Source organism: Delphinus delphis, chromosome 6, assembly GCF_949987515.2.
Source record: "Delphinus delphis chromosome 6, mDelDel1.2, whole genome shotgun sequence".
In the NCBI taxonomy this organism is placed as follows: Eukaryota; Metazoa; Chordata; class Mammalia; order Artiodactyla; family Delphinidae; genus Delphinus; species Delphinus delphis.
Genome location: NC_082688.1, coordinates 62,375,077 through 62,395,108, shown reverse-complemented (window position 1 = coordinate 62,395,108; position 20,032 = coordinate 62,375,077). Strand labels below are relative to the sequence as shown.

General features: G+C 38.2%; 1 long non-coding RNA gene across 4 annotated transcripts in view; it reads left to right on the top strand.

The window, feature by feature from the left end:
• LOC132427351 (uncharacterized) overlaps positions 1-20,032 on the top strand; it is a 93,069-nt gene that overhangs the window by 13,996 nt on the left and 59,041 nt on the right. For 3 of the 4 annotated variants that reach the window (XR_011246519.1, XR_009519876.1, XR_009519877.1), the window contains 2 exons: positions 7,902-8,012; positions 9,805-9,877. This is a non-coding gene — a long non-coding RNA (uncharacterized lncRNA). Of the gene's footprint in view, positions 1-7,901; positions 8,013-9,804; positions 9,878-10,991; positions 16,528-20,032 lie in introns of those variants that run through there. The other variant, XR_009519878.1, reaches the window with a different exon arrangement.

Genomic DNA, 20,032 nt, shown 5'->3' with positions numbered 1-20,032 from the left:
TTGGAGGGAAACCTAGGCAGAACACTCTTCGACATAAATCTCAGCAAGATCTTTCTTGATCCACCTCCTAGAGTAATGAAAATAAAAACAAAAATAAACAAATGGGACCTAATGAAACTTAAAAGCTTTTGCACAGTAAAGGAAACCATTAACAAAATGAAAAGACAGCCCTCAGAATGGGAGAAAATATTTGCAAATACTGTGCATCAACTATACCTCAATTCAAAAATATATTTTAAAAAATAGTAACATTCTGAGAAGGGAAAAAAGAATCCATCACTGCTTTCTTCAAAATGCACCAGGGAACAAGATTTTTAAAAGAAATGCGGGGCAATCGTAATTAAGACTTTGTTTTTGAGTTTTTACTTTTTGAACATTGAAATATTTCGTGTGGGAGGGAACACAAACAAGACTGAGAATAACCTGAGGCTGAAAACATTTGCAAAGTAGAGTATGCCAGGTGCTTTCTTCTGTGTGGTAGATTTCTCAAATGTTCTCTACCTTTGTACTGTGAATATGTAATTAAAGTGGATAATGGAAAAGGAGATGTGAGGAAAAATAAATTTGCTTTTTAATTTTCAGTAATTTGAATATACTGAATTAAAATAACTAGGCAACATACTTTTCTGTCAAATCTAGTCTGGAGATGTGTTTAGAAGCTAACAGTTAAATAAAACGGAAATTAATGAGTTTTTTAAAAATTAAAACTTCCAAAACATTTTGGGAATTATGGTTTTTACTTGTCATAAATGTGTACATTTTTTTCTAATGTCAGAAAAATTCTTTCCCAGACTTGAATTATTGAAAAGTTTTTATTTTATTTTATTTTCAAGGAAGAGTAGCTTAAAATGGATTGGATAATTTCCAGGATTTTTAAAATAAATTCTGATCTGGGTTAAGACTGTTATACATATTTTCCAAAGATGAGGCAAGTTCGGGAAAATCAAAAAAAGTTTAGAAAATGCGGTTTTCTTAGCAAGAAATGGATTTTACAAATTAACTATTAAAAAGCCCAGTTACTATATATTTGATTCAACCCAATAAAATCCAAACAGCTTTTGTTTTTGGTGGAAATTGAAGCGCTAACCCTGAAATTTATATGAAAAAGAAATGTACCTAGAATAGCCAAAATTATCCTGAAAAAGAACAAAGTTGGAAGACTCACACCACCTGATTTCAAGACTTACTGTAAAACTACAGCAATTATAACATTGTGGCAAGAATAGGCAAAGAGATCATTGGAACAGACCATGTACCATCAATTTTCGACATAAAATGTGTAGTCAGGTAATTTTCAAGTAGAGCTTTTTAACAGAGTAACGAGAATCTTCTCCATAATGGAGTCAGACTAAGTAGATAAATGTGGGGAAAATGAACATTTACTCTTACTCTATACAGAAATCAGTTCAAGGTGAATCATAGAACTAAACAAAAAAGCTAAAACCACAAAGCTTCTGGAAGCATATATAACACCTTTAGAACCCTGTGTTCGGGGAGTTTCTTAGAGTGGGCACTAAATATAAAATTAAAAGTTAAAAATTGGACATTATCAGAATTAAACTTCCATTCATCGAAAGCTACTGTAGAAAATGAAAAGTAAAGCCACAGACAGAAAATATTTGCAAAACATATATCGGACCAGTGATTTATATTTGGGTTATGTAAATAATTCCTACAAATCAAAAAAGGACGACTTAACTTTCAAGTGGGAAAATGTCTTAGAGAACTTTACCAAGGAAGATCCCTAACTGACCAATAAGTGTGTGAAAAGATGCTCAAGATCAAGAGTCATCAAGGAACCGCAAAATAAAGCCAGAATGAGATAATGCTACACACACACTAGAATGGCCAAAACTTTCAACACTGACAATACCCAGGATTGGCAAGGATGCAGAGCAACTGGAATTCCCACACGTATTGGTGGGAGGTGTAAAACTATTCAACTAACCACCCTCCTGGGTTGAATAGCGTCTCCCCAAATTAATGTCCACCTGGAACCTCAGAATGTGACCTTATTTGGAAACAGGGTTTTTGCAGGTGTATTCAAGCTAAAATGAGGTCATAGTGGATTAGGATGGATCCTAAATCTGATGACTGGTGTTTTTGTAAGAAGAGGGACATGGAAGCACAGGGAGATAGGAGGCATACAGGAAAGAAGGCCATGTGAAGACTAGGTAGACATTGGAGTTATGCTGACACAAGGCAAGGAATGGCAAAAATTGCCAGCAACCGCCATAAGCTGGAAGAGGCAAGTGTAAGGATTCTTCCCTGGAGCCTTCGGAGGGAGTTTGTCCATGACAGGAACTTGATATCCAACTACCTGATTTCAGAAGTTCTGGATTCCTGAACCCTGTGACAATGCATTTCTTTTGTTTTCATCTACCCAGTTTGTGGTACTTTGTTATGGCAATCCTAGGAAACTAACACGACCACGTTAGAAACGTAGGCAGTTTCTTATAACCTTAAACATAAATACCTACCTTAAAACTCAGCGATTCCGGGCTTCCCTGGTGGCGCAGTGGTTGGGAGTCCGCCTGCCGAGGCAGGGGACACGGGTTTGTGCCCCGGTCCAGGAGGATCCCGCGTGCCGTGGAGCGGCTGGGCCCGTGAGCCATGGCCGCTGGGCCTGCGCGTCCGGAGCCTGTGCTCTGCAGCGGGAGAGGCCACAACAGTGAGAGGCCCGCGTACCAAAAAAAAAAAAAAAAAACTCAGCGATTCCACTCCTTGGTATTTACCCCAAAGAAATGAAAGCATATGTCTGTAAAACTATTTGTATAAGAGTATTCATAGTGGCTTTAGTTGTAATAGCCGAAACTGGAAACAAATCAAATGTGCAAGAAGGGAATGAATAAAAAATTGTTTTATATTCATATAATCAAACACTATTCAGCAATAAAAAGGAATAAACTCCATAGCATGAATGAACATCAAAAAACCAAACATAACAAGAGAAGACAGTAAAAGAAGCCAGAAACAAAGAGTATTTATACTCTATGAGTCCATTGATATGAAGTCCAAGGGCAAGCAAAAGTATTCACAGGCAATTAAAATTAGACCAGTGAGGGGAGGGGAGGGGAGGGGTCGACCTGAGAGGGCCTGAAGGGACTATCTCAGACACTGGAAAAGTTCTGTATCTCGACTGTGGAGGTGTGGTGGTGGTGTTTAAGTTAATGTGTATACATTTGTCAAAACCCATTGGGCTATAGACATAAGTGGATGCATTTTATTAAATGTAAATTATATTTCAACAAAATTGTTATAAAGAAACATAAATCTTGGAGCATTTCACCATATACAATATTTACCTCAATTTAAAAAGAAGAGGGCCATGGCCGTGAGCCACGGCCGCTGAGCCCGCGCGTCCGGAGCCTGTGCTCCGCAACGGGAGAGGCCACAACAGTGAGAGGCCCGCGTACCACAAAAAAATAAATAAATAAAAAGAAGAGAAAATCCTCATTTAATTTAATGAAAATGTTTATCCCTCTTCTGTTTTTGAAAAACATACTAAGTATCTGCTTTCAGAACTCACTTTTAATTCTTAGGCAGTAGATTATCTTCAGGTGATTTATTTTTATTCTCTAAGTTTTCCAATCTACCTTGAATGTAAGAATCCGTACAACTCATACCGTCGGAGTTCACTTCTGTGCGTGTCGGCAAAGCCTTAGGTCTCAGTTTCCTCAGTTGGGAGGATTCTAATAACTTATCAGGACATAATTTGCTCTGTTGGCTATTTTGTTAGGAAGGGAATAGGTCACTTGCAGGAGCCAATCAAGTGCTAAATAAAAAGACCTGTACTTCAAACTAAGAATGCACAGCTTTAAAGAGCATTCAGAATGTTCTTGGGCATTTTTTCAGATGGGAGGAACAGACAGAATTTGGCCTGTCTGAGAACAAAGAACAAACCAGCTTCAGGTGGGCAGTATCCAGTTCCGGTTTGACAGCTTCTTGGCAAGTGTTCTACGTATCAAGCTCGACTGGATGGAAAGGAGGACCTGAGGGGAAACACAGCAGAAGAGTGGGGGCAGGCAAAAGAGAGAGGGAGGCCCCTGGAGGGGCCTAGGGAATCCACACTGCCCAGCTGCTTCTGTATTTATGGTGCAGCGCCAGCGCCATCATGTGGTCATCAGTGGAATTTCAGAGGAAGAAAGGAATTCTTTCCCCACTACCTTTGAAGAGTGGAATTAAAAAAAACAGTCACCCAAAGGGCCTGAAAAACTTTGAGAAGGATATCACCGTATAATTCTTTTCCATTTAAAAGCTGAAGGGATTCTTGACATCTCAATTAGCAACACATCTGGAATCGTGTTTGTTATCCAGATACCTGTTATCTGTTCCTTCATTCATGGAACATTTGTTAAACACTGTGCCAGACCCTGTACTAAGCAGGAGAAAAGCAGGCATCATGGTCTCGTGAAGCAGACAAACCTGTGAACAAAATATTAGAGCAATACAAGTACTGTAATGCAGGACTGAAAGAGACCCTGCCCCTGAAAAGGAGCCAAGTGGGAGATTTTAATATTTACCAGAAATGCTATGATGTCCCCTCCGCCCCTGCAATTTGGTGCTATAATCTTATTCCCTGAAAGGCCTGTGTTGATCCTATTGCTTGTGTCACTTGCCCATACACTTTTTTTTTTTTAACATCTTTATTGGAGTATAATTGCTTTACAATGGTGTGTTAGTTTCTGCTTTATAACAAAGTGAATCAGCTATACATATACATATATCCCCATATCTCCTCCCTCTTGCGTCTCCCTCCCACCCTCCCTCCTGCCCATACACGTAGAAAAAATCTAGCTATAATTATTGATTGATCGATGGATTGACTCAGTAATTATTTATTGAGGTCCTACTATATGGTAGCACTGTTGTTAAGTGCTGGGAGATAACAGATACAAAGGGAAAAGACAGAAAATGTTTCTTCTTTTGTTAAGCTTGTGTGTGGGGAGTGAACTGTGAAAAAAATGTCATGTGTCATGTATATAAAACATAAGCTATTTTCTTTTTGCCTATTTATTTTTGTTTTTATTTTATATTTCCCACCCATGTCTGTTGTTCCTTACTTATTAGCTTGTGAACAATTATTCTAAGCTGTTTCAAGTTAGTTTGAGATTTTTAAATCAGCTTGGCTTCTTCCTTAAGGATTCTGGGAAATTGATTTAACTTTCCTCTTCAGAAGGGCACTTGGGTTTCGTTTATGTGTTAAGCCACAAAGTCAGAATCTGGGACAAGACGTCTAGGTTAGCTCTATTAAATGCTTCATTTGTCAGGTTTACTTCCTCATCTCAGTTTCTCCTGGCTGCTTTAGGGTCATGCATGTAATAAACATGAATGGTATCAGAATTTTATAATCAAAGTAGCAGATCTTCGAAAGCTGGCAGCACGCTGCATACACACCCAGCCCCTGCGCCTTGGCACTCACAGCCATCAGGGAGAGGATTGCAGCCTCAGCCCCTCAATCACACAGAGTCGGCTGTCTTTCCATCTGCTCCAACTTTGGGAGCCAGAGCAGGGAACGGGAACTCTTCTAGTGACCTGAAATGAGAGAAAATTTAAATAATCATACTGAACTCACTGGAGGAGGGGGCCAGGATGCCCAGAGTGTCCGCTTCAGGCTCAACTACTTTCCCCAATTTAATCAACCCAGTGGCTCATACCTGTAAGCCTATCAGCTTCCTGTTCATTTAAATTTGCAGGGAGTTTTTTTTTTTTTTTTGTAATAAAACTGAAGCTAAATAGAGATTATGTGTTATTTCATATAAAGTACAGTTGTAAATTCTATGCTGTGGTAACTTTCTTTTAGCTCCAGGTGTTTCAGACATTAAACACAAAACCAACTTTATGCTCTTTATGAATTTCAAGGAAAACGTCTTTTGATTCATAGTGCCATCTGAGAGGAAAAAAATGTAATCTTTGCCACAAAAAACAAACCTGTCATCAACAATAAAAAAAAAATCCTTTGCTTAAATTTCTGTATATTTACATGACCTGGTCACAGTTGTTAAAAATTTACAGTCTACATACATTTGATAAAAAAATTGAAACATTAAAAAATTCTCCTGTGTATCGCTGACTCAAGCCTTTAAAGACATAAATCTGATCTGTGTATGCTTCTACAGAGAACAGTTGTTTCATCAGAATTTTAAACATGTTATTGGTCACTATTAAAACAAATCCAATAAAAGAACTGAATCCTCATTTAAAAATACATACTTAAAATATTTTTCAGACTTTAAAACATCACCCAAAAGCATGCCTTGCAATTTTATTTCTGAGGTCTTTGCATTTAGGACATATGAACCGACTGTTTTCCCTTTGTGAAGAGCAACTGTGCTGTTCTCATCCTAGCATGCCTCTTCAGGGTATTAACTGCTTCCAGAAAACCATCGTCAGTTGAATCGATGAAGCATCCCCACTGCACCACAGAACAGGATGTACTGATGAGATAATCCTTTCCTTTGTGAAGGGCCAGTTTGTGAGACAGACTGGATTAACGGCACGCACTTTTAAAGTCGCGGTTCACAGCCAGCTTCATTAAACTGCATTAATAATCTTTGCAGTTTTATTGCAGCAACAACTGGTGAACATTCTGTTGTCAAATAAATAGGCTTTTATATTAAAAATGGATACTATTCTCACAGTCATATATTTTTAGAGAACTTATTTCCCTAAAATTTCCCTCAGCCTGACCCTAAGGTGCCTGAACTGTCTGATGAAGGTCATCAGTAGTGTAAACAGATGAGATAGAATCTTCATGAATAAAGTGACACTTTCTAGACCCATCCCTCTCAGCCTCCAAGTCTATACCAATTTAACAGTCTTGAATTGTCTGTAAAATTATTTCAAAATATAGGTCTCATCTATATGTTACTCTCATGGTCTAATTAATCAAATACTACAAAGAAAATGACACTGTTTTGTATCCAAGGCAACAGTATAGTATATTGTGCCTTTACTAGGGTATTTTTGAGCTTGAATTTGAAAATCAAGTATCAATTCCATAGCCGTAGCATTATTTACTCATTTTCATGAAGGATAAGAAGGCTTGTATAACTTGACACTGAGAATAGAAAGAGTTATTTAAAGATTATTGCTCTAGTTCATTGCTTAAAAAGTTCCTCATCTATGTCATGTAATAACAGTAATAACCGCAGGGCTTCCCTGGTGGCACAGTGGTTGAGAGTCCGCCTGCCGATGCAGGGGAGACGGGTTCGTGCCCCGGTCCAGGAGGATCCCACATGCCGCAGAGCAGCTGGGCCCGTGAGCCATGGCCGCTGAGCCTGCGCGTCCAGAGCCTGTGCTCCACAACGGGAGAGGCCACAACAGTGAAAGGCTTGCATACCGCAAAAAAAAATAATAATAATAATAATAACCACAATTAAATAATAACATTGTTGTGGTCCTAAAACACTGTGTGCTAGATACTGTTTTAGGCACCTCACATATACTAACTTATTTAGCTCTTATGACAGTGTTATGAGATTGGTATTATTATTATCCCCATTTTATTGAGAAGGAAACTGAGTCACAGGAAGGAGGAGTAACATTCAGAGTCTCATAGAGAGGAGGTGGTAGAGTCAGGACAGAGTCTTGTCACATGCTCTTCCCGCTAAACGAATCCTCTCTATAATCTTTATTTATTTTTTTTTTTACATCTTTATTGGAGTATAATTGCTTTACAATGGTGTGTTCGTTTCTGCTGTATAACAAAGTGAATCAGCTATACACATACATATGTTCCCATATCTCTTCCCTCTTGCGTCTCCCTTCCTCCCTACCCCACCCCTCTAGGTGGTCACAAAGCACCGAGCTGAGCTCCCTGTGCTATGCGGCTGCTTCCCACTAGCTATCTATTTTATACATGGTAGTTTATATCTCTCAATGCTACTCTTTATCTCTAGGCTGAAATCCTCCTTCAACTTCATATCAGGCTGCAGACCATCTCTTCCCAAACAGCCCACCAGATCATCAAATTCAGCACGTTCCAGATGGCGCGGAGGATCTGCTGCCAGGTACCTGCTGCCTCCACCCTTAACTTCGATTGTCTAACTTACCTTCCCAGTTGTGATGAAGATGCTTTCAGGCTCTGCTCTTGCTTCCCCATCAGTGCTTGCCTCACTCACACTTGGTCCTAGCCAATTTCCGTATCCTACCTATGAGACACCTTTAGCATCTCTTTCCTCTTCCCTATCCCCAGGCTCCATTCTCTGAGGCATTGCTTATCTTTAACCTGGACTTTTGAAATTGACCTTGAGTGGTTCTTCTTATCTCCATTCTTTCTTCTCCAATGAATCCTACACATTAGTCGCAATGAAACTTACTAAAACATACTTCAAATCATTCCTGCTAAGAAAATCCTAGTAGCTTGCCTATAAAATTAATACTAAGCTCCTAAACTTTCCACTGTAGGTTGTTCATATGATAACCTCAACCTTGTTTCATTCCTTATTGCCATTGCATCCTTCTGTCTCTGCCTATCTGTTTTTGCTTGTGAAATGTTCTTTAATCTTATTTTGTTATGTCTGATCCACCATCCCAATACCAACCCATTGCTTCCACCTCACCATTGTGTCTCTCCCACGTTCTAGATGAGATGTCCACTTGTTTGGCCAAATCTTCTTTCCTAATTTTTCAGGTCTCTCCCTTTCTCTTCCTCCCCTTCGCTAAATCTTGGTTCAAGAATTCTTGCTTAGGCTAGAAAAATGCTTCCTAACTAACCTACCTAATCTCCTTCATTAAACCCACTCAGCATTATCACGTCAGGGTAACAGTATCAAAACACACACTTTCACCTTGTCAATTTCCTGTTCAAATGTTAGAAGGGCTTCCTATTTACTACAGATCAAACTCCAAAGAGGTCACCATATGACACAACTATAGGGAGACCCATTCAGGTTTTATTCTGTTGGAGTCCTCAGACTTCTTAGTTTAGCCTTAAGCAGTATTTTGACAACCAGTAGTAGAAATGTTATTATATTACAACCTGCCCCTCCACTCTCCCAGCCCCCGCAAGGCATACGCCATCACCAAGAGAAGATGGGCCATTACCTTCAGGTATGTTGGGGAAGCATTGAGTCAAATAGGTTCTCCTTCCTGGAGGATGTTCAGATGTCTTCCATACGCTAATGTGTATTATGAATCTCCAAAAAGAATGTCTATGGACAAGAGTTGTTTTTATTTTCCTCAGTCACTCTTTGGTATTTCCCAGGACACCAGAGTCTCCAACCTAGAGTTTAGGAAAGCCTGCCCTCCACATTCTCTGATCCTGTCGTCACCCCAGGTCAGAGGCCACCTCAGAACTGCCTTCCCGACCATCTTGGTGGACGTTGCCATCCCTCCTCTATGCCGTCCTCCTGTCTTATTTTCTTCATAATACTTGTCACAATTTGATGTGATGATGCTTGTTGCTTGTTACTTATTGTTTGTTGTTCTTTTCCTCTAGGATGTAAGATCCAAGGGAACCAGCATTCTGTCTTGTCTGTTACTATCTTCTCCACGTGGGATAGTACCTGATACACTTAATGCGGGGGTTTTTTTTTTTTTGGAGGGAATATATGTTCCAGTCAAAAGCCTTGCTTGTGTCCATCTCCTTGTTTCTCTCCCTACCTAACTGAATTTAGGCTTATGTTACACGGTTGAAATAAAAGTTTCCTCCTCTCTGAGGTTTTCCCTGATGGCCTGACTCATCCCAAGTAATAGCTCTTCTACTGAACTTCTGTAACGTTAGTATTTGAATAAGTCAATTTAGTTTGAACAGTTAATATTTTTTTACATAGAAATGCTACCTTATTCTCCCAACTATAGGGTATTTGCCTTGTGGCCAGGATTGGTGTCATACGTTGGATATCTCCGAAATAACCAATACATGGCTTCTCAGGTAAGCAATAAATATCTGTTACTTGATTGAGTAGATATTCCCATTCTGTTCCCTTGAAGGATGCAGTGTCATGCTCATATGTGGATTGGCTGGGAGGGCTCCATCCTAGCAGGAAGTATATCCCCTGCTGGCAAGGAGGTAGAGAGAGGGTTTCTACAGCAGGAGAATCTTAGGGACTTGCTTTGAGTCCTCCTGTATGTGTGCTTTCTGGCATTTCCATGTGTTTGGTAAGTCTTCCTTGCCAGTAGCTACGTGGAACAGAAGAGGGGGAAAATCCTCCTTCTGGCCTACAGAAAAGGAATTGACAGAGTATGATCAGTCATAGAGAGGGGGAATATGGACCTTGCAGGGAAGCAAAGGAAAATGTACCTCTCCTCAGTTTGCAGAAAGGTAGTTTGCACTTAAACAGCAATTTTTAAAAGTGTGTATGTTATGCTGTTTTGAGAACCTGTTTCCTTCAAATGTTTATTTTACAGTATTTCTACACACATTATTTCATGTACAATATGACAGAGAAAAAATATGGAAGATATAAGTGATCAAATAGTTTTGCTAATAGCCAAGAGGTTTTCAATTTAAATATGATGGATTCTGTTTGGGTGGAGATGCTATACATTCTCAACTTTAAAATTATTTCTTATTCTCAGAAGAAGTAGCTATAATTGGGAGGAGTTGCGGTAAAAAGGTATAATGAAGAAGTTAGGGAAAGAAGGGAGTTTGGGATCGAATAATACAGTATGAGTGAAAATTCTTGTCTCGTGTATACGTAGAGGGTCTTAAATTCAGCAGTGCCAGCAAAACCTCTCTGGCGTCAGGGACCTTGGATTGAGATGTTACTTCCTGTAACGAATCAATAGGCACGTGCATTTTTATGTAAGTCCCTTCAATGTTAATCCATCTTTAAAATTATCACAGCGATTCCATTTCTTTTATGTAGAAATAAGATGTTCTTTGTTGAGACAGGTTAAGCTCTTGGGTCTTCATCCAAGTGATGTGGCTTAAGAACATCTGGAGAACCTACCCTTGTTTTCTTATTAATGGAAAGCTTGTAGGGCTTAGTGATTTATAACTTCTGTGTATACTAACACACCATCTGATTTTTTTCTTTTTTTAGAACTTGATTTCATTTGGCACCTTTATGTGATGATGTAATATGCCACATACGAAACTTTCCTAATGAGAAAAGCCAGTATTTCTGCCGCATGTCAGGTTGCATAGCCAGGAGGGGCATGATTTGGAGCAGACTCCACCTAAGTGTTTGGATCTTCTGGAATGTTGTCAGGGTGCTAGTTTCAGCTTGTCTCCAACCTTTCCATCTCAGCCTAGCCTGGGACCTTAAGATGAAACCTACCCGCAGGTGGATTTGGCAGAGCTTTGAGATACTCTGTGAGAGAGGAAAAAAAAGAAAAAAGCGTTGGGTATCAAATACATTTGAGGAATTGCAGAATTCTAAGTCTGCTGTTTGAAAACTCTCACGGCTTATTAACATATTAAGGCTTTGAGAATTCCTAGAGCTCTACAAAATTGGGTCTGTCTTGTTCCCTTTACTTTTACTTTCCTGTCTTCATCTCCCACGTCTCTCTGTCACTCTCTAGCAACTCAATTGATAGGGGTTAGGCACAGGCACTTGGGTTGTTGGGTTGTTACCCGGCTGTTGGGTAATCGAGGAGGCCCCAGTGAGATGACTGGAGCATCTTAGCTCTGTTGCATGCGCCTCTCATCCTTCAGCAAGCTAGCAAAGGCATAATCTCCTGGCCGTCACAGAGACGCAAGAGCCAGCAAGCCCTTCAGTGTGCTTATATCAATTTGCTAATGTTCTATTGGCCAAATCAGGTCACATGGCCAGGCACAGACTCAGAGCAGGCAGGCACTGCAACGCTACAAAGCAAAAGGTGCCGATACAGGAAGAGGTGAATAATTTGGGTTACTTTTGTAAACTACCTTATGTGTTAGAACTTTAAATTTTTTTTGTTTCCCTCTACTAGAATATAAGCTCCACAAAGGCAGGTTTTTTTAAAATCTATTTTGTTAACGACTTACTTTTATTACTTAGAACAGTGCCCTGCACATAGTAGGTACTCAATAGATATTTGTGAATGAATGCATAAAAATAAACCCATTTAACTGTGTTTAAGCCAACATTTTCAAATATGTTTTTCAGTTGATCCCATTATTAGTGGAAAGCCAGATGAAATTTCATTGGAAAGTAGAGATCCTTCGGATATCTATGCCTTTCTTACTGAGGATGGAAACTCCAGTAATTAATGGAAAATGATGATCTTTACAAAGAGAAAAATCTCTCAGTATTTATTTTGCCTCCTTTCATTCACCTAACTAACTTAAGTTTTAGTAAATGGCTTTCATGTATCAGGTGTGTCCTAGATGCTCATGGTAGTGGAGAGCGAGAATGCAGCTCCTGTCTCTGGGAGGTCTCAGATGAGTTGAAGAACAAACCTATAAAACTGAACTTTGACCAATATGATATGTGCCATTGTAACGTTGTTAAAACAGCCCCCAAGAACACAAAGGAAGAAGTGTTTACATGTGCCATAAGATATGAGAGAGAGCATTCTACCTTTGACCATCATATCTATTCAGACTGATAAAGTCACTCTTCTAACACAACTTGCATATTGCCAACATAGCTGTTCATACCATTTAATCTCTTCGCCCATCCACACATTCACCCTTGTTCTCTGTTCTTTCCAAATCCTACCCATTCTTCAAGTCTGACCAGCAATGGAACATTCTCTGAGGTTGCTTACAGTTTTCCCCTGAATTCCATAGCATTTATTGTCTGTATCATAGTCATGTGTAATACCTACAGACATCTATTCTACTGTTTTTTTAATTGACTGTTTAACCCTCCTGTTGTTCACCTTTTCATGTGTGACTGTTTTGTCTTTTCAAAGAATTAATAACCATCTTGAGGGTAGAGTTTGTGTTTCTTTTCTGGAATTGCTAAAAATAATGCTTGCTATAATAGGTGCTCTGATAATTAATTAGAAGGATATACTGAAAACTGAAAGTTTTAACTTCCATTCATCACCTAATTATGGTCAGGCCTGATAATGCATGTGAGCTGTTGGCTGTCAGTACAGAAATATTTCTACTTAGAACTGGTGTTTATGTACTGTCTTTATGTTGGAAACCAGTTACTACTTTATATGAAGCTGCAACCACAAGCCAGTATTTTTAACAGGTTGAAATAAAACTGACAAATATTAAGAGGTTTGGAAATGGATAAGAGAAAATTTTAAAATGGTGAAATGGCGAACTATAAATGCACAGGGAGTAAAGAGATTTCTCTACTGGCAAAGAATATGTTGAAAAAGGGAACAAAGGAAAAACAAAGATGTGTTACCTGCTGATTTTTGGCTCCAGAGCAGAGCAGTGAAGCATTTGTCATCTGTCAATTAGTTTTGCAATTTCTGTACACCTGCATATTCTATCCATTAGCCCCATAAGAGTGCCCTTTAGTGGGAAATTTTGCTTAACATGGTACTTGATGTGTGGGAAACTCCCCAAATAAACCACAAAACAATCAAGTCAATTCATTTAGGTTGAGAAGAATCTGAATCTTACATTTGACTTGGAGGCCCTTGAAAAAGGCAAAAAGGATCTCATCAATATTCCAAGTATTCACTGAAAGAAACTGCTCCAAGTCATAGTAATGATGATAAGAGAAAGGAAATTGTTAGTTTACTCATAGTCATAGTAATTAAAGCATAATAATCTATTCAGATCCTATTAAAGACTGTGTCTCACTCAATACATTTCCAGGCAGGTTTTAGGCCACAGCCCATTCCAAACTCCTTTTTCTTAAGTTCTACAGTCTAAGGAATTTCTTGCACTCATTCATGGCTCTCTCATATTAGGGGATGGGTGCTGTGTACAGCTGATGGATTAGTTTATTGCTTATGAACTTATTTCCCATTTTAAGTGAATGCATTTTGTTGGAGGTCTTATTGGTATCTGTATGGTATGAGTATTCATCTTTAAGCCTTATCCTTTTGGAATGAGCTGACTATGGACGTCTCCACTTGCATAGTTGAGAAACCTGTTGCTGGACTCAGAGTAATCTCACGAAGGTCAGAAGCCTGACCTGGAATAATTTCTTTACCTCAAAAACTGATATTAGCTACAGACATCAGTAAGCACACAGTATACTAGAGCACATACAATTTTTTAAAAAAGAAATGTGATTTTTGCTGTATTCTATTAAACTTGAATTTATTTCATTCTCACATTTTTCCTTTCATTTATGCTATATGTAGGTATTATAAGGAAAAAGATTGTTATTTGATTACATTAAGATCAGTCCAGTCCTAGCTAATACAATAAGACAAGGCAAGACTGAGAAGGAAGATATGAAATTGTCTTTATTCACAGATGATATGATCATCTATGTAAAATATCCAAAAGAATTTACAAAATAACTCCTGGAACTAATGAACAATTACAGCAAGGTTGCAGGATACAAGGTTAATATACAAAAATCATTTAACTTCCCTATGTACTAGCAATGAAAAAGTGGAATTTGAAATTGAAACTATAATACCATTTATATTAGCACCCCCCAAAATGAAATACTGAGGTTATAAATCTAACAAAATATGTGCAAGGTCTATATGAAGAAAACTGCAGAACTCTGATGACTGAAATAAAAAAAAGAACTAAATAACTGGGGGCATATTCCATGTTCATGGATAGGAAGACACTATTGTCAAGATGTCAGTTCTTCCCAACTTGATCTATAGATTGACTGAAATCTCCTTCAAAATCCCAGCAAGGTATTTTGTGGATATTGACAAACTGATCCTAAAGTTCATATGGAGAAGTAAAAGACCCAGAATACCAACACAATATTGAAGGAGGAGAACAACGTCGGATGACTGACACTACCTGATTTCAAGATTTACTATAAAACTACAGTAATTAAGACAGTGTGGTATTGGGGAAAGAATAGACAACTAGATCAATGTAACATAATTGAGAGCCCAGAAATAAATCTGCATAAATATAGTCAACAGATCTTTGATAAAGGAGCAAAAGCAATACAATGAAGCAAAGACAGTCTTTTCAACAAATGGTACTGGAACAACTGGACATCCACCTGTGAGTAATGAATCTAGACACAGTTGTTACACTCTCACAAAAATTAAATCAAAATTGTTCATAGGCCTGTGCATATAAATTTAAACACAAAACTATAAAACTCCTAGAAAATAACATAGGAGAAAACCTAGATGACCTTGGGTATGGTGATGACTTTTTAGATACAATACCAATGACATGGTATATGAAAGAAATAATTGATAAACTGGACTTCATTAATATTGAAAACTTCTGTGAAAGGTAATACCAAGAGAATTAGAGGATCAACCAGAAACTGGGAGAAAATATTTACAAAAGGTGCATCTGATGAAAGACTATTATCCAAACTATACAGAGAACTCTAAAACCTCAAGAATAAGAAAACAAACAACCTGATTAAAAAATGGGTTAAAGACCTTAAGAGACACCTCACCAAAGAAGACTTACAGATGGAAATAAGCATTTGAAAAGATATTGTTCATGATATGTCAATAAGGAAATGAAAATTATAACAACAGTGAGATACCACTACACACCTATTAGAATAGCCAAAATCTAGAACATTGACAACACCAAATGTCAGTGAGGACATGGAGCAACAGGAACTCTTATTCATTGCTGGTGGGAATGCAAAATGGTTTAGCCACTTTGGAAGACAATTTGGTATTTTCTTATACAACTAAACATACTCTTACCATACAATACAGTAATCATGCTCCTTGGGATTTACCCAAAAGAGTTGAAAACTTATGTCCTCACAAAAACCTGCACATGGATGTTTATAGAAGCTTTACTCATAATTGTTCAAGCTTGGAAGCAAGCAAGAAGTCCTTCAGTAGGTGAATGGTTGAATAAGCTGTGGTACATCTAGACAATGAATATTATTCATTGCTAAAAAGAAATGAGCTTTCAAGCCATGAAAAGACATGGGGGAAACTGAAATGCATACTACTAAGGGAAAAAAGCCAACCTGAAAAGGGGACATACTGCGTGATTTCAATTATACGACACTCTGGAAAAGGCAAAACTATGGAAACAATACAATGATCAGTAGTTACTGGAGGTTGAGAGATGAATAGTAGGAGGACAGAGGATTTCTAGGGCTCTGAAAATATGTGTAATACTATAATGATGGACACATGTCATTATGCATTTGTCCAAACTCATAGACTGCACAATGCCAAGACTGAACCCTAATGTAAACTGTGGGCTTCAGGTGATTATGATGTGTCAATATCAGTTGTAACAAATGCAGTACCCTGGTGGGGGATGTTGATAACGGGAGAGGCTGTGGATGTGTGAGGGCAGGAGGTATATGGGAATCCCTGTACCTTCTTCTCAATTATGCTGAAACTACTCTAAAACAACTAAGTCTTAAAAATAAGTCTATTTTAAGAAAGTGTAGATAAAACAAAGTTAAATATTAGAAAATCATTTTCAACATAAAAAGCGACATGAATGTGTAAGAAAAATAAATACGTTCCTCCCTTCACAGGGCAAAAGACATGAGTTTATAAAATTAGCAATGCAAATTTTAGAGTGTTATGCCAGCTCTCACCTACCAAACTGACAAAGATTCTTTTTAAAAACATTTTTTTACTTTTAATACACTTTTTTTAGGTTACACTCCATTTATGGTTATTAAAAAATATTGGCGGGCTTCCCTGGTGGCGCAGTGGTTGGGAGTCCGCCTGCCGATGCGGGGGACACGGGTTTGTGCCCTGGTCCGAGAGGATCCCGCATGCCGCAGAGCGGCTGTGCCCGTGGGCCGTGGCCGCTGGGCCTGCGCGTCCGGAGCCTGTTGCTCCGCAACGGGAGAGGCCACGGCAGTGAAAGGCCCGCGTACCCCCCACCCCAAAAAAAAAAAAAAAAAATATTGGCTATATTTCCCATGTTGTACAATACATCCCTGTAGCTTGTCTTATACCCAGTAGTTTGTACCTCCCACTCCTCCACCCTATGTTGCCCCTCTCCCCTCTCCCCACTTGAAACCACTAGTTTGTTCTCTATTTCTATGAGTCTGCTTCCTTTTTTGTTATATTGGTTTGTTTGATGTATTTTTCATATTCCATATATAAGTGATATCATACAGTATTTGTCTTTGTCTGACTTATTTCACTTAGCATGATACCCTCCAAGTCCGTCCATTTGTTGCATATGGCAAAATTTCATTCTTTTTTATGGCTGAGTAGTATTCTATTGTGTGTGTGTATGTATACATCACAATGTATACCACATCTTCTTTATCCATTCATCTGTTGATGGACACTTAGGTTGCTTTCATATCTTGGCAATTATAAATAATGCTGCTAGGAACATTGGGGTACATGTGTCTTTTCAAATTAGTGTTTTTGTTTTTTTAGGTATATACCCAGGAGTGGAATTGCTGGATCATATGGTAGTTCTATTTTTAGTTTTTTGAGAAAACTTCATACTGTATTCCATAGTGGCTGCCCCAATTTACATTCCCACCAACAGTGTACAAGGGTTCTCTTTGCTCCACATCCTTACCAACATTTGTTATTTGTGTTCTTTTTGATGATAGCCATTCTGACAGGTGTGAGGTGATATCTCATTGTAGTTTTGATTTACATTCCCCTGATGATTAGTGATGTTGAGCATCTTTTCATGTGCCTGTTGTCCATCTGCATTTCCTCTTTGGAAAGATGTCTATTCCGTTCTTCCACCCATTTTTAAAATTGGGTTGTTGTTTTTTTGATGTTGAGTTGTATGTGCTCTTTATATATGTTGGATATTAATCCCTTATGGGTCATATCATTTGCAAATATTTTCTCCCATTTAGTAGGTTATCTTTTTATTTTATTGATGACTTCCTTTGTTGTGTGAAAACTTTTAAGTTTAATTAGGTCCCATTTGTTTATTTTTGCTTTTATTTCTTTTATTTTAGGAGATGGATCAAAAAAGTATTGCTGTGATTTATGTCAAAGAGCGTTCTGCCTATGTTTTTCCTCTAGGAATATCCAGTCTTACATTTAGGTCTTTAATCCATTTTGAATTTATTTTTGTATATGTTGTTAGATAATGTTCTAATTTCATTCTTTTACATGTAGCTGTCCAATTTTCCAGCAGCACTTATTGAGGAGACTGTCTTTTTCTCCATTGTATATTCTTGCCTCCTTTGTCATAGATTAATTGACCATAAGTGTGTGAGTTTACGTCTGGGCTCCCTATCATGTTCCATTGATCTGTGTGTCTGTTTTTATGCCAGTACTATACTGTTTTGATTACTGTAGCTTTGTAGTAGTGTCTGAAGTCAGGGAGTGTGATACCCCCAGCTCTGTTCTTCTTTCTCAAGGTTGTTTTGGCTCTTCAGGGCCTTCTGTGTTTCCATACAGATTTTAAAATTATTTGTTCTGGTTATGTGAAAAATGACATTGGTAATTTGATAGGGATTGCATTGAATTTTCAGATTGCCTTGGGTAGTATGGTCATTTGAACAATATTGATTCTTTCAATCCAAGAACATGGTATATCTTTCTATTTGTGTCATCTTTGATTTCTTTCATCAGTGCCTTATAGTTTTCTGAGTACAGGTCTTTTACCTCCTTAGTCAGGTTTATTCTTAGGTATTTTATTCTTTTTGATGCAATGGTAAATGGGATTGTTTCCTTAATTTCTCTTTCCAGTAATTCATTGTTAGTGTATAGAAATGCAACTGATTTCTGTATATTAATTTTAAAGTTAAAATAGAATTTACAATGAAGACCAGAAACAGGGGCTCTCATTTAGTTCTGGAACAATTCTAAATTGATACCATATTTTGGAGAGCATTTTTATACCATATTTTCCTTCCATTACTTTCTGTAAAAACTTATTCTCAAACATTCAGTTTGGTATTTGGAGGACGAGAAGCATAACTCAGTCCTGTGGTCTTTTCCTCCCTTTTTTCCCTCTTCTCCTTTTCCCCCTCCCTCCTTCTCCTACTTCTTCTTCTTTTCCCTTCCCTACCTCCCTCTCTCCTTCTCTTAAATGTTGAAAAATGGGAGGTATTTAGTCAGTGAAGACCAGTGTTGAAGTTTATATCTATCTCTTCTCTAGTACAAAATGTAGATAATATAGAAATTTTTTTTTCTGGATTATTTTTCTTGCCAAATGGTAAGGAGTTTTTCGAGGCCACTCTAAAGACTTCCTGCGTGTGTACTCTCGGCTCATTGTACCTCCAAGTTTCTGGCATAAACCATTGAAAGGAATTTTTAAAAAATGTGCTCTAGGGCTTCCCTGGTGGCGCAGTGGTTGAGAGTTCGCCTGTTGATGCAGGGGACACAGGTTCGTGCCCCGGTCCGGGAAGATCCCACATGCCGTGGAGCGGCTAGGCCCATGAGCCATGGCCACTGAGCCTGTGCATCCGGAGCCTGTGCTCCGCAACGGAAGAGGCCACAACAGTGAGAGGCCCGCGTACAGCAAAAAAAAAAAAAAAAAATGTGCTCTATTAAATTTGATAGGAACATTTGCATTTTGTAGAGAGAAGATTCACACATGATATATTTGATTTCAAGCTTTCGCAGACTTCTTTTAATTTTTCACTAATATCACAGGGCAGAAACTAGGGACTTAAGAGCCATTTGGTTACTTTGCCTAGTCAGACAAGCTTGGGATTCCTGGGGAGAGGGGCATTCCAGTGGGACAAATAGATATGCAGGTATGCACTGGACACAGAATTAGTGTGCGTATATATTCAAGACTGATGTGGACTAACAGTAATCACACTTGCTCAGAGGCACATCCTGACTGCCCTGGATTATTATTCATTAAATGTAAGATTTCCTAACAGTAATCTAATTTCCAGCTTTGAAAAGAGAAGCAAATTTAGGAACTTGGAATTTTCAGAACAGAAAAAAAGGTATCTCTTGTCAATTCCAGACTTTCTTCTCCTTAATCAGAATTCTTAAACTATAATCTTTCTTTGTCTTGTTCTTACATCAGTCTTTGTTGGTGAAGTTTCTAAATTGGAGAGAAAAGTGAAAATATTGTCAGGACAGATTTCTCAAAGAATTTGTGGTACTTTCCTCATCAAGTGTATTTATAACTAACATATAA